At 41.7% G+C, this 12,739-nt stretch overlaps 1 pseudogene; it reads right to left on the bottom strand.

The window, feature by feature from the left end:
• Positions 1-1,924: 1,924 nt before the first annotated feature.
• LOC140597283 (succinate dehydrogenase cytochrome b560 subunit, mitochondrial pseudogene) lies at positions 1,925-2,422 on the bottom strand (annotated as a pseudogene).
• Between the last annotated feature and the right edge of the window lie 10,317 nt (positions 2,423-12,739).

The raw sequence follows: 12,739 nt of genomic DNA, 5'->3' as shown, positions 1-12,739 counted from the left end.
GGAAAAGTATATAAATTTTATTGAATTTTTACATGTATTTGGGAACCTTCACAAAAGAATGAAAACCCAAAGACGTGACCAGAACAGGAAGCTTTTATATCCTTTAGACAAAGAAATCATAACAATTTGTGAAGAAGTGACAAGACAAAGGGTTTTAGGCTAGGAATAGTGAACAGTGTAAAGATAACTAGGAAGATAAAAGGTAGTTTAACGAGATTTATATGAATTTCTTGACCCCAAATTCACCATCTCTGGTAGTAAGAATTTCTTCCCATCTCCTGGCACTGGTAGAGAACCTTTCACTTGGGACATTTATGACCTGTTTCAGGGAAGAAGGGTGATGGTGTGTGTGGTGAGGGAAGGGTGAGTGTCTAGAGTGATCTTCCTGCTTCTGCTGTTTTTTTTTTTTATCTCCTTCAGTTTAAGATATTTTATATGCCAATGTGCTATATTTTGGGATAGTGTGTCTTGAACCCCTTCAGCTATTTTGCTGTTTTTCAAAGACAAAATAAGCATTTTAATTCAATTTCAGAAAAAGATGTCTCATGAATTTAGATTGCAAAACATGACATAAAGAGGTTTATTTTTCTGGAAATTCAAGAAAAAGGAATAACCCTTAATATGTTCAGTGATGATTTTCTAGATTTTTCTCTTGCATCAAAGGCTACACACCTTTTGCCCAAAGCACTGGCTCTAACTGCCAACTCCCCCCTCTTCTCTTCCTTTAGCTGAGACAAGTTGATTTCCCTCTACCTCCCCCTCTTTGTGTCAGTGCCAAAGATCCTGGGCTCTGACCAATTAACAGAATTGCCCTTTAGGCCAACAACCCACAGGCAGTGGGGTTGCTGGCCAGGCCTTAGGGCAGACTACAGAACTGGGATTATTTCTACCCTCTCAGGAAGAAGGAGTCCAACACTGATCCTTAGCACAAGTCAAAGGATTGAAAGAATATGAAGAAAGACTAAGGATTCCCAGGCCCAGAGTAGGCTGCAAGCTGGGGGCAGGTCTCGGGAGGTTTTGCAGCAATTCCACTGTAAGGGAGAAAAATAACTTTCTTCCTCTGCCCTTCTAAATTCTCAGCTGGGACCCTGGTGACAAAAGTATACACATTTATTTATATAAGTTTTAAGTGACACAGGAGCCTTCAAAAGAAATGAAGAACTAGAGAAATGCTAACATGAAGTGTTTTATGCTAGGTTTGATGAGAAGTACAAAGTCGTGGAAAAATATGACAAGACAATGAGTTTCAGGTAAATATAGTCCACTGGAGGACAGTCAGCCAGCAAGGCCTGTTTATCCAGATCCCTCACTATGTGCCTTCCTCTTTGGAGGGAAGAATGCCCCTTTCTTTCTGGTGTAAGGAGGAGGGCACCTTTCACATGAGGGTTTTAGGACCCGCTGCAGGAGGAGGTCAGAAAGTTCTTTCTGTACCTCCCGTTTCTCAAATTCCTTCTGCTGAAAATGCTCAGTATGTGCAGGTGCCTTATCTTGGGGTAGCATGTCCTGAACCCCATCACCATCTTTAGAAACAAGGGGTGAAATTGGACACTTTTCCACTACAGTGGCTCTTTGAGGTACTCTGCTGACACTGAGCCCCAAGAGGATTTGCAAACACAAAGGGTCTGCACAGTTCCGGAGAACTCTGCCCTGGCTGGAGAGCAGAGTGACAGGCAGAGACAGGTTAGTCATAACCTGAAGGGAGAGGATGTTAGAAATTTCAGCTCTTGGGACACCTGTGTGGCTCAGCAGTTGAGCGTCTGCCTTCAGCTCAGGATGTGATCGTGGGATCTGGGATCGAGTCCCACATCAGGCTCCCTGTGAGGAGCCTGCTTCTCCCTCTGCCTATGTCCCTGCCACCCCCCCCTCTCTCTGTGTCTCTCATGAATAAATAAATCTTAAACAAACAAACAAAAACTTCAGCTCTCTACATAGCTGCCAATCCTACAGAGCAAAACACAGTAATCAAGTCAACCGTTCTGGACTGGTATAGCTGGGGTGTCTTCAGGTCTTTTACTGAGTCCCTCATCCAGTGTACGATCTCATTGCAGGTGTGATACATGAGAGGGCAAAGAAGTGCAAACTGAGTTCTGTGGATCAGTGCTACCCCAGACACGGGGACTTGACAAGTTCCAAATGATATTCATAATTCCCGGGAGCCACAGGGCTGACAAGTCAAAAAGCAACCCCTGAAAATGCAACCTTTTTAGAACTACTGTGGCAGGTAGGCATCCTCATGGGAAGAGACCAGCTGTAGCTAGTGATATGGGGAGATGGAGGACCATGTGAGCCTGTGTTCTGATTCCAGAACTGCTCCACCTTATTTGGCTGTGGTTCCCAAAGGAACAGCATTTAGATACAAAGCCACAGAGTAAGGTCGGCACAGAAGTAATGACAGCCAGTGTGTCCCAGCAAGTGTGGCCATCTTGGGTTCTGGCCTGGACAGAAATTTTAAAGGCTGTTTTTTGTCTGCCTTTTTCATTTAGTAATTTTTAAAAAAATGATAATATAAAAATTGATCATTGGTACGAGTAAATATTTTTTATTGTGCTGGGTAGTGAGTGTGTCAATGTTTGTTTTATTTTAGTACTATTTATACTTTACTCATGTGTAGTAAACACGTGCAAGTGTGTTCTCATGGTCTTTTATTTATTTATTTATTTATTTATTTTATTCTTATGGATATTAAGATTTGTCATGGAACGTATTCCCATGACACTGTGTGGTTCAGTGTCACACTCCTTCAGCCTCTGCTCAGATGTCATCAGAGAAGCCATCTCTGATCATCTGTCCAGCACCTGGCATTCCCCATCTCCCTCACCCTGTTTTATTTATCCCATAGCACTTCCTACATCCATATTCAGTATATACTTTGTTATTTGTTTATTGACTGCTTCCTCCACTGTAAGCATCAATGGGGTAAGGAATTTGAACTTCTTAAAATGACTGTACATCAATATAGAGCCATGTGTGGCATGTAGTAGGCCATCGGTAAATATCTAATAAATGAATGAATGGGTGAATGATCGGCATAGTCATAAAACCTAACTAGTACTAGAGCTAGTAACAATTCAAAATTTCCCCCTTGTGAGTCACTTACAGCGTTTTGAGCTCATGGCGAACCCTCTTAGGTGTATAGGCGAAATTGGTACTGGCTCTGTTCCCTGCCCTGGTTGGTAAAAGCATTTGTGACATGTTCACCTCAACACAACCCAACATTGTAAGGATTGTTTCTCTTCAATACCAGTAATTGTGGAATTAAAATGAACCCTCGATGTGCTTTGATCTAACTCCCTTGTTTTCATCATCATAGGAATGGAGGGCCAGATGGCTTTAACACTTACCAGAGAAGATGAAAGAAATCAGTGAACAAATTGGGGCCCAGCTAAGTGCTAAACTCCATTTTAGAGATGAGGAAACTAAAGCTCATTTAGTGCTTCCTAATATCTTTCATGTCATGACAGGCATAGATAATTATTGTGCGGTGCCACAGGGGGCTGCTCATCACCAGAGGCGAGTAAACAACCCCAGGCCTTGGCACAGCACACATAGTACCCCATCTGTCTGTCGGGAAATTCTGGCTCACAGAGCTGAAGTAATAGTCCCATGATAGCAAACAAGAGGTGCAGCTGGGATTTGCATTCAGTTAGCTCAGAACCAGAGCTGAGTGCTCCAGTGCCCTAAACCCATATTCAGCATCCAGCAGATTCCTTGGTGCTGAGGGATTTGCGGAGGATAAATTCATCTCTTTGACTTTACGGCCATACACCGCTGTTTCTACCTGACAATGATAGGTAGAGAACCCACGCTGACTTTGTGAGGAGCTTTATGCCCACTTTCAGAAAATAATCTCCCTTACACAGACAAGGCCACCAGACAAGTTAATATTATCCCTCAAGGGCTGGTTGGTCTTAAGTGACACCATCAGGTGGATACACACTGTTCTGGATGGGATTTTTCTGTCCTTCCCTGAGTATGGCTATCTGTGGAGAAGGGAACTCTGAGGTTAAATGAGGTTGTAAGAATGGGGCCCTAATCTGTTAGGATTAATGTCCTTAGAAGAAAAGATATAACAGGCACAGGAGTGCAAGAGCATCTGCTCTGGGGTCCCAAACATAGCAGATATGACCACTTACTGCTGACAAAATCCAAAGACAGAGATGGGAGAGGTAGAGAAACGAGAAAGGAACTGATTTCAGCAAGGCCAGCCCTGGGAAGACAGCTGACTAAGGTCTCAAAGACTGTCTCCAAAATGCCAAAAATACTTGCAGGGTAATAGAAGGAAAATGTAGAACAAAGATAGGTGGGTGCACGCAGGTGGGCAGTAAAGGTCAAGTCGATCATTGCTCGGGGCAGTCCTTGTTGCTTGAGGGGATAGTTTCTATTCCTATCAGGGGATGCTTTGCCCTTAGAGTGTCTGCCAAGAGACTAGCTGGAAAGAAGAACCTGGGGTGCCTAGATGGCTCGGTCCATTGAGCATTAGACTCCTGGTTTTGGCTCAGGTCATGATCCCAGGGTCAAGAAAGGTCCAGACGGGCTCCTGGCTCAGTGTGGTCTGCTTGAGATTCTCTCACTCCCTCTCTCCTACCTAATAAATAAATCTTTTTTAAAGAAAGAAAGGAATCCAACTAAAAAGTTTCAGGTCAAATACAGGCAGCCGAAGTCCTCTTTCAAAGACACCTAGAGAGCTCGCTATCTCTGCCCACATGTATACACACTGAAGAAAAACCATGTGAAGACATGGCTGAAAGGACGTGGCCATCTATGAGCCAGGAAGAGTGTTCACCAGAAACCAAATCAGCTGAAACCTTGAACTTGGACTTCTAGCCCCCAGAACTGTGAGAGAATATATTTCTGGCATCCACCCAGTCTCTGGTATTTCATTATGGCAGCATGAGCCAATGAATATATATACCCACAATTTAGACTGAAGATCTATTTGGTAGGACAAACTTTACTTCTTCCTAGAACAATGGAGCTAAAGCTGCCACAGAATATAAAATGCTTAACTAGATGCTTGCCTCTTCCAAGTCTGCAGCACCTATATTCAGAATTGAAGGTAAATTAGTTCAAAACTGAAACATGGGGGCAACCCTGGTGGCTCAGCGGTTTAGTGCCGCCTTCAGCCCAGGGCGTGGTTCTGGAGACCGGGGATCCAGTCCCACGTCGGGGTCCCTGCATGGAGCCTGCTTCTCCCTCTACCTGTGTCTCTGCCTCTCTCTCTCTATCTCTCTCTTTCTCTGTTTCTCTCATGAATAAATAAATAAAATCTTAAAAAACAACAACAACAACAACAACTGAAACATGGTAGCTCTTGTTTTCCTTTGGGGTCATCAGAGAGCTGATATTGATGATGTTTTTAAGACAAAAGGAGTCTCTTACAAAAGTCATCAGATTCCACTTTCCAAAGCTGAGGTAGCCATTCAGATTCCTGCCTACATTATAAATAGCTACAACAAAACTCCTCCATCACTGGGCCCTGTGAAAAGATTGCAAAATGGAGCAGGTAAGCCATGCTGAGAGAGTCTCATCTAAAATTGGATCTGGAGACCCTCAAGGAGGAGAGATTTAGGCATATCCTTATGGGAGAAACTATGAACTTTTTGAACTTTGCAGCCAGCCACATGGCCCTCAGCCTGGACGTGCTTCTCACCATGGCAGTTGGATCACCTGCGTTCTTCAGGTCTTCACTTCAAAAAGAGCCAATCCACTTCAACAGCTTCAGCCCCTCATTTGCATATTAACCCAACCAATCCCAGTTAACCTAATTTCAATCCCTGTTTTGCATAGAGGACCTAAATGAGAGTGGCACTGTGATCTTTCAGCTTAAAACTTTGTCCCCTCTTTGTCTTGCTTCCACCTCAATATGTCTCCAGAATTGCACTTCTAATCACCCAAATATCTAATATCTAATCACCACTGTTTGCTTCAACTTTTCATGAATTCTTTCTTTGTTGAAAGCACCCAACCACAGAAAGTGGGTGTAATGAAGTAGCTAAATGTAAATGAAGTAGCTGGAATGGCAAACGATATGTCCAACATTAGATGAAATGCATATAGTGAAGAATTCTTTACTATGATTAAGAACAAAATTATGAAAAATGCTTAATATTTATATCATTGAATCCCAATGTAGTTAAAGCAAACCTAAACATCTATAGACGTATACATAAAAACATCTAGAGTATGGACATCAGAATGTTCATGATAATTGCTCATGGATGCATGGATTCTAACTTGTACTTGCTTCATTTTGCTTGTATGGAACTTCTGCTTTTTCTTTTTCTTTTTTTAAGGATTTATTTATTTGAGAGGGGCAGGGGCAGAGGGAGAGAGAATCTCAAGCAGACCCCTTCCTGGGGCTCCATCCCACATCCCCAAGATCATGACCTGAGCAGAAATCAAGAGTCAGAGGCTTAACCAACTGAGCCACCCAGGTGCCCAGTTTGTTTTTCATAGTGCCCATGGTGTGCCTGTATAATTGTTGAAAGTTAAATAAAAATATATAAATCTACCTATTTAACCCACCTGCCCCCAACCAACAGAAAAAACACTCAATAGTATGAATATTCTGTTCTGGTAACATCTTCAGCTTGCTGGCCACGGGCCTCAGGTCATGTAAGTAGCATCCCACCCGCAGTATGTACTCCCTTCTCACTCCCCTGGACCACCCCTCACCAAGTGCCAACTGGGGCAGAAATTTCAGGCATTCTGATAGGACTTTGTTTCTGCTCTAGGTCTATTTTGCATTAATGTAGTCAACCACAGTGTAGTTCTCTGGAGGCCATACCCACCTGGCTGTTTTTAGTTCTGAGCCTCTCAAACGATGCATGAAGCTGGGAAGGTTTGAGAGAAGATTCCTGGAAGTCCTTCAGGGGCCCTGGAGGCAGTGCTTTAGACTTAAGAGGCGGTTGAAAGACAGACATGAGAATATGTCAACTCTGCACTGACTAAATAGGAAACTTCGAGAAAACAGGCTTTCAGTGTAAACACCAGGAGCATCCCACAGGGTGAGCAGGTAAGACTCCCGTACCCCATCCTGGGGAAGGAGGAGCAGCAGCAGGTGGACCCAGAAACAGGTGTGCCACAGAGCTCTCAGACAATTCGGCCGCAGGATGAGCTCTAAGAAGGGTGTTCACCCCAGGTTTGCCAAACCTTGAGAAAATGTTCAAGAAAACAAATAGGAAGGAATAAAGAGGAGAGGGATTTTGGCTGAGAGTGTTACATGATATGCTCTCAAAGACATTTTATAGACTCTGTTGGGGGTGCTCTTATGCAAGCAGTCTCAGCAGTCATGTAGAAGAGAGGGGTTTGGCAGGGCAGTGTGGAAAGAGAATAGCATTTGAAGTCCAAGATTTCTGATTTTTGAATGCAGACTTTCTGATGAAAGGGTCTCCATTCTTCCCACCCAAAGGCTCCCAGATTCTCTTTCTTGAAGTAAATACTTTTTATCAGTTTCTTTCTTATTCCGGAGAGTTCTATGTAAGTAGTGAGAACCTATTATGAGCTTTGCGTTTTTCACTCACTGCCATACCATGGAGATTGTTAGACATCAGTACATCTAGTTTCCCTCCTTAAAGAAACAGCTATTTTGTATTCCACAATAAGACTTATCAAATTATTTAATTACTTCATTCAGGTTGTTTGCAGTGAATATCCTTGTCTGCACACCTGTACTTGTGTGGTAATGAAATGGAGTTGCAAGCAAAAGGCATTTGTGTGAGCTCAACTAGTAAGAATGAAAATACTCCCATAAATTTTGGAAAAGACAGATTGTTCTGTGGCCCTGATAATGAAGAGCCATCCGAACTCATTTTAAAACCGATGGATCAACTTTATGAACATGTTTTTACAAGCTGACCAACCACTGTCAGACCCACCTTCTGAGAGCCAGCCAATCAGGGACAAGACTCACTCCAACAGACTCGCCTCTGCATCCAGCTAACCACCAGCCTGGGGAGGAACCAGGCTGCTGTGTAGGTCTACTTACACCCCTGAAAAGCTACCAATCCCTGAAAGTCTATGGTTTCCACAACAAACAACAAAAATGACACATGTAAACTCAGTTTGCTTTGTGCAGAGACAGTGCGCCTGAGCATAATCCCCCTTTATTTATTTTACTGTAATCACCGAGAAATTCAGCTTTGTCTTTTTAATTCATATTCTGAGTGATGGTCTCATCATCCTTTGTTGCTGGACATACTCTAAAATTACGTTGTACATATGTATCTCTACATATTCATATTTCTTACATGTAGATTATTTTATAACTCTTCAATGTAGGATGTACTTTGAGGTGGATTGAAGGATTTCAGAGTATATTTGTAAATTTTGCTTTGGTTTTGACCTAAAAATCTGGCCTCCTCGTAAGTTTTTACTCTGTAGTCCATTTTTAGGAGGGGAATTGCTAAGGTGTGCCTGGGTGGCTCAGTTGGTTAAGCATCAGACTTGATTTTGGCTCAGGTTGTGATCTCAGGGTCTTGAGATGGAGCCCATAGCGTGGAGTCCAGGGGCTCTCTGCTCAGTGGGGCCTCTGCCTCTTCCCCAGCTCATGCATGCTGGCCCTCTTTCTCTCTAAAGTAAATAAATCTTTATCCCCACCTCCCAAAAAAAAGGAAGTGAAATTGCTGAGTAATGAGATAGATATTTTGAAATTTGATAGATGGTATCCTCCAGAGATATTTACCAGTGTACATAACCATCATCAATAAGATGAATGCTTCACCAATACAATTTAAAAAATCATTTGTGATTCTATAAAGCAAAAAAAAAAAAAGGATTTTCTTTAGATTTTTATATTCTAAATATTCCAAATTGAGCTGGAGCATCTGATCTTATAGATAAAAAAACATTTGCATTTCCTTTGTTTTTGGAGAATTGGTGGTTTATAGCTAAATGATGTTAGCAAATTGAAAAATCGAATTATCCTCAGGGCTGATTATTTCTCTCGGTTGTAGTAATATGCATAAAAAACTAGGAAAGTGATACTTGATTTATGTTTATAGTTATTTTACCAATTAAATGTCCTAGTTGACCAATTAATTTCTGATTTTCAGAGAAACTATTTATTATTTGAAGAAAAAACAGATTGTCTTAAGATACAAAGAAGGAAAGCTCTGTGAGCATACTAAGGTTGAGGTAGTTCTTGTCCCCACTTGTATTAAGCCTACACAAGTTAAAGTGGTTTTCTATTTTTAAAGAGCAAGATTGCAGCTATTCTAGAGTACAACCCCTCTTAGCTGATACCTGGGGAAGAAAATTGGCAGGTACCACTGAAGGTCAATGCAAAGTACTGAGCATTGCCCACTTTGAAAGACCTAAGGAGGCGTGGGCTCAGCAAACCTGTGGGCGGCTGGATTCACAAGTGGCCATTTGGGGCTGTTTGTACTGATGGCCAGCATCTGTGTTCCTTCCTAACTTGGGAAGGTATATAAAATAACATTAATAAAATTCTTTGTGCAGTTTTAAGTATTACTAAGCACTTTTGTACATATTATTCCTACTGCCAGACCTGATGCTTATTATGCTATGGAACTATTCCTGTCTGGGGAATAGAAATGAAGTTCAAATCAGCACACGTAAATAACAATTAAGCAGATAATCCTGGCCATTACTCCGTGAGGTTAACTTTATTATGATCCCCTTCTTGTAAGGTGGAGACCCTTGAGGCATGGAGAGGTTAAAAGGTGTGAGAGTGAGTTGGAAGGACGCATCTGCTGACTTACTGCCCTGTCCCCGCACCATAATAAACTGAAAATTGTGAACATAAATATCCAGAAATCTTATCCCTTCAGCCTTTTCTTAATCGTGACATAACTTCCCCAGGATAATAATTAGTGGTGGAAGTAGGACGGTAGACCCTTACTGCCAAACTACAGGAGATCTGAATTTATTTTGAAAGCTTTCCAAACGAATGCTGTGTCTGACAAACAGCACAAGCACTGCAGGTTTAGATCTGATTGCAAAACTGGGGAAAGCTGTGTAAAATGGCCTACTTTGCATTTATGTGTATATAAAAATTATTTTAAGATTTATTTTTATTTACTGCAATGAATTTGTATGTGCTGTCTGCTTGTTCCACTTCTGCCTCAGGAATTCAACTGTTTATTTCTTTCTCCCAGGAACACACATGCTGCAATGTGCCTCAACTAAGAGCTCAATGATAGAGTGTCTCTGTCCTATTATGCAATTCCTATTTTTAACTTGTACAGTAAAACTGTCATGCTAATAATGTCCTCATACCAAAAATTAATTTTGATCCTTGAAAGGTAAAAATTTACGTGCTCTGTGTGTGTCAGTGTTCTTGGCAATCTAATTGAGCAATTTTTCCCCCCAGACCATCATTATAAATTTGACAAATTTGGCAGACCTATAGGAGCTATTGAGCTGCAAATCTACATTGTGCTTGTAAATTCTAAGATTCTTTGCTTATCGCTGATTTAAATTTTCCATTAAGAAAGGAGAACTCAGAAGGAACAGGCATTCATTTGAAGGAATCAGAGATAAAGTAGATTCTTAAACAAACAAGGGGGACCCAAGAGACCTGTGGCTCAGCCATTTTTTTCTGAGTAAGTGATGACCCAACTCTTAAACACAAGCCTTGTCAGTGTTTGCTTTGGTTGCAGCAAAAAACCTCAGAGTCCCCTGCAAATGCTGTGTTAGCTTTGCAGCCAGTTGCCATGTCAGATTCAGACTCTTAATTATTAAGAATGCCTCCCTTCTCTACATTTGTCATTTTGATTGCACCAAATATTTTGTATATACCCATTTTTAAAGTTTTTTTTTAAGATTTTTATTTATTTATTCATGAGAGACAGAGAGAGAGAGAGAGAGAGAGAGAGAGGGAGAGAGAAAGGCAGAGACACAGGCAGAGGGAGAAGCAGGCTCCATGCAGGGAGCCCAATGTGGGACTCGATCCTGGGTCTCCAGGATCACGCCTGGGACAGAAGGCGGCGCTAAACCATTGAGCCACCCAAACTGCCCTATACCCATTTTTATTAAGATTTATTTTTATTTATTTATGATAGACATAGAGAGAGAGAGAGGCAGAGACACAGGCAGAGGGACAAGCAGGCTCCATGCCAAGAGCCCGACGCGGGACTTGATCCCGGGACTCCAGGATCGCGCCCTGGGCCAAAGGCAGGTGCGAAACCGCTGAGCCACCCAGGGATCCCCTATACCCATTTTTAAATTGACATTTACTGGGTTTTTACCATGGACCACATACTAGCTTTCAATTCAATAGATATTTTCTAAGTGCTCACTAAAAACCAGGAACTGGGTTAAGCATAGTGGGTTCAACAGTGAGCAGAACTGCTGCTAGTGGGGTTTACAATAGTGTGGGCAAGAGATGTCATTAAATCATCACTCACACAAACACCCCACATATACATAAAATTATAATCTGAGTACTCTGAAAGAAGAGAATGAGGCACCCTCAGAGAATGGGGAGCCTGGGGGTGATTTCCCTGGGAGTGTTGTGGCTCTCATATGCATTATTCATTTAATCTTTGCATCAAGTCTTTGGTATTGGAGTTACTATCCTCACTTTGCAGATGAGGACTTGGAAGCCCAGGAGGAGGTTAAAGTGCTCCCTCGTACCATACTTCCCACACTCGCTGGTGCAGGAATTACAGAGGGATGAAAGGGAAGTGCTGATTGGTTGGTTTATGAGCATGGAGTTAGGGCTTTTTAAGATAATCCCACTCTCCTTCATTTGTCCTTTCTAGAAATTTTGTGTCAACATGTCCCCAAAAAGACAAGCAAGCTATTATTACAGCTTTGAAAGGATGTGGAAATAGTTCAAAATGTCTATGGCGAAACCAACCACTGACAAATACTGTTCACTTGTAATTGGATGCTATAGTTATCCTGCATTATCTATATGCAATTCATCGGCTTCCTGGATTAGCTGCTGCACTTTTTAATCTGCAGCCTGACTCCTTTGGACACAATGCCTCCCAGGGTCAGAACAGAGTTACCCTAAATATGGTCCACAGGAGAGCAGCAGGTGGCTTTGGCAATCATCTGAGATCTTGGGAGAACTAGAATTATTATGCATGATGAAGTCTGACCAGCAGTGCCCTTCAGAATGTGGAGTGGTGCTAATACTAGCCTAGAGGTAAATCTGCAACCATATGATATGTACAAATGAGAATGCATGTAGAGCAATGAATAAATATCAGCTTTTCTTGTAAATATACAGATAAAATGATAACTGGTTGGAAACATTCATACGTCCTATTTCCATTCAACTTTCTTCTGTGTATGGAAGAATTGAAAAGAATATGGGTATGTTAACGAAATACATACTTGTGCATTTTTTTTGGTTATCATCCCTTTTATTCTTTTACAACACTCTCTAATAAATCCTATAATTGAGTGTATTCTGGGTGCCAGTGAGTTGCTAAGAGAATAAGAGATGGGTCAGTAAGCTATCTATGTCTGCCTTGTAATTACTGGTTGAAGATCAAGAAAAGAACCTCCTGAGATATCATGCATAGATCTCTTAAAAACACATCACCTCTCTGGGGAGAACTTCAAGCTGGTGATCAGCAGACTAATTTCTTTGTAACTGACTGTTGCAGGGGGTCTGACCCTGGATTTATACATGGATTGGCTGATTAATAAGGATTATATTAGTTTTTCAAAATGCCCCTCCCACCCTCCAATCCTCTTTTCAATCCAGTTTGTTTTCCCTAATCTATTTTTTATGTTTGCTTTCACCTCCATACAAATGGAT

The sequence above is a fragment of the Vulpes vulpes genome, unplaced genomic scaffold (assembly GCF_048418805.1).
Source record: "Vulpes vulpes isolate BD-2025 unplaced genomic scaffold, VulVul3 u000000648, whole genome shotgun sequence".
Classification (NCBI taxonomy): Eukaryota; Metazoa; Chordata; class Mammalia; order Carnivora; family Canidae; genus Vulpes; species Vulpes vulpes.
Note: the sequence above shows the minus strand (reverse complement) of the source record. Positions and strands in the feature narration are given on the sequence as shown.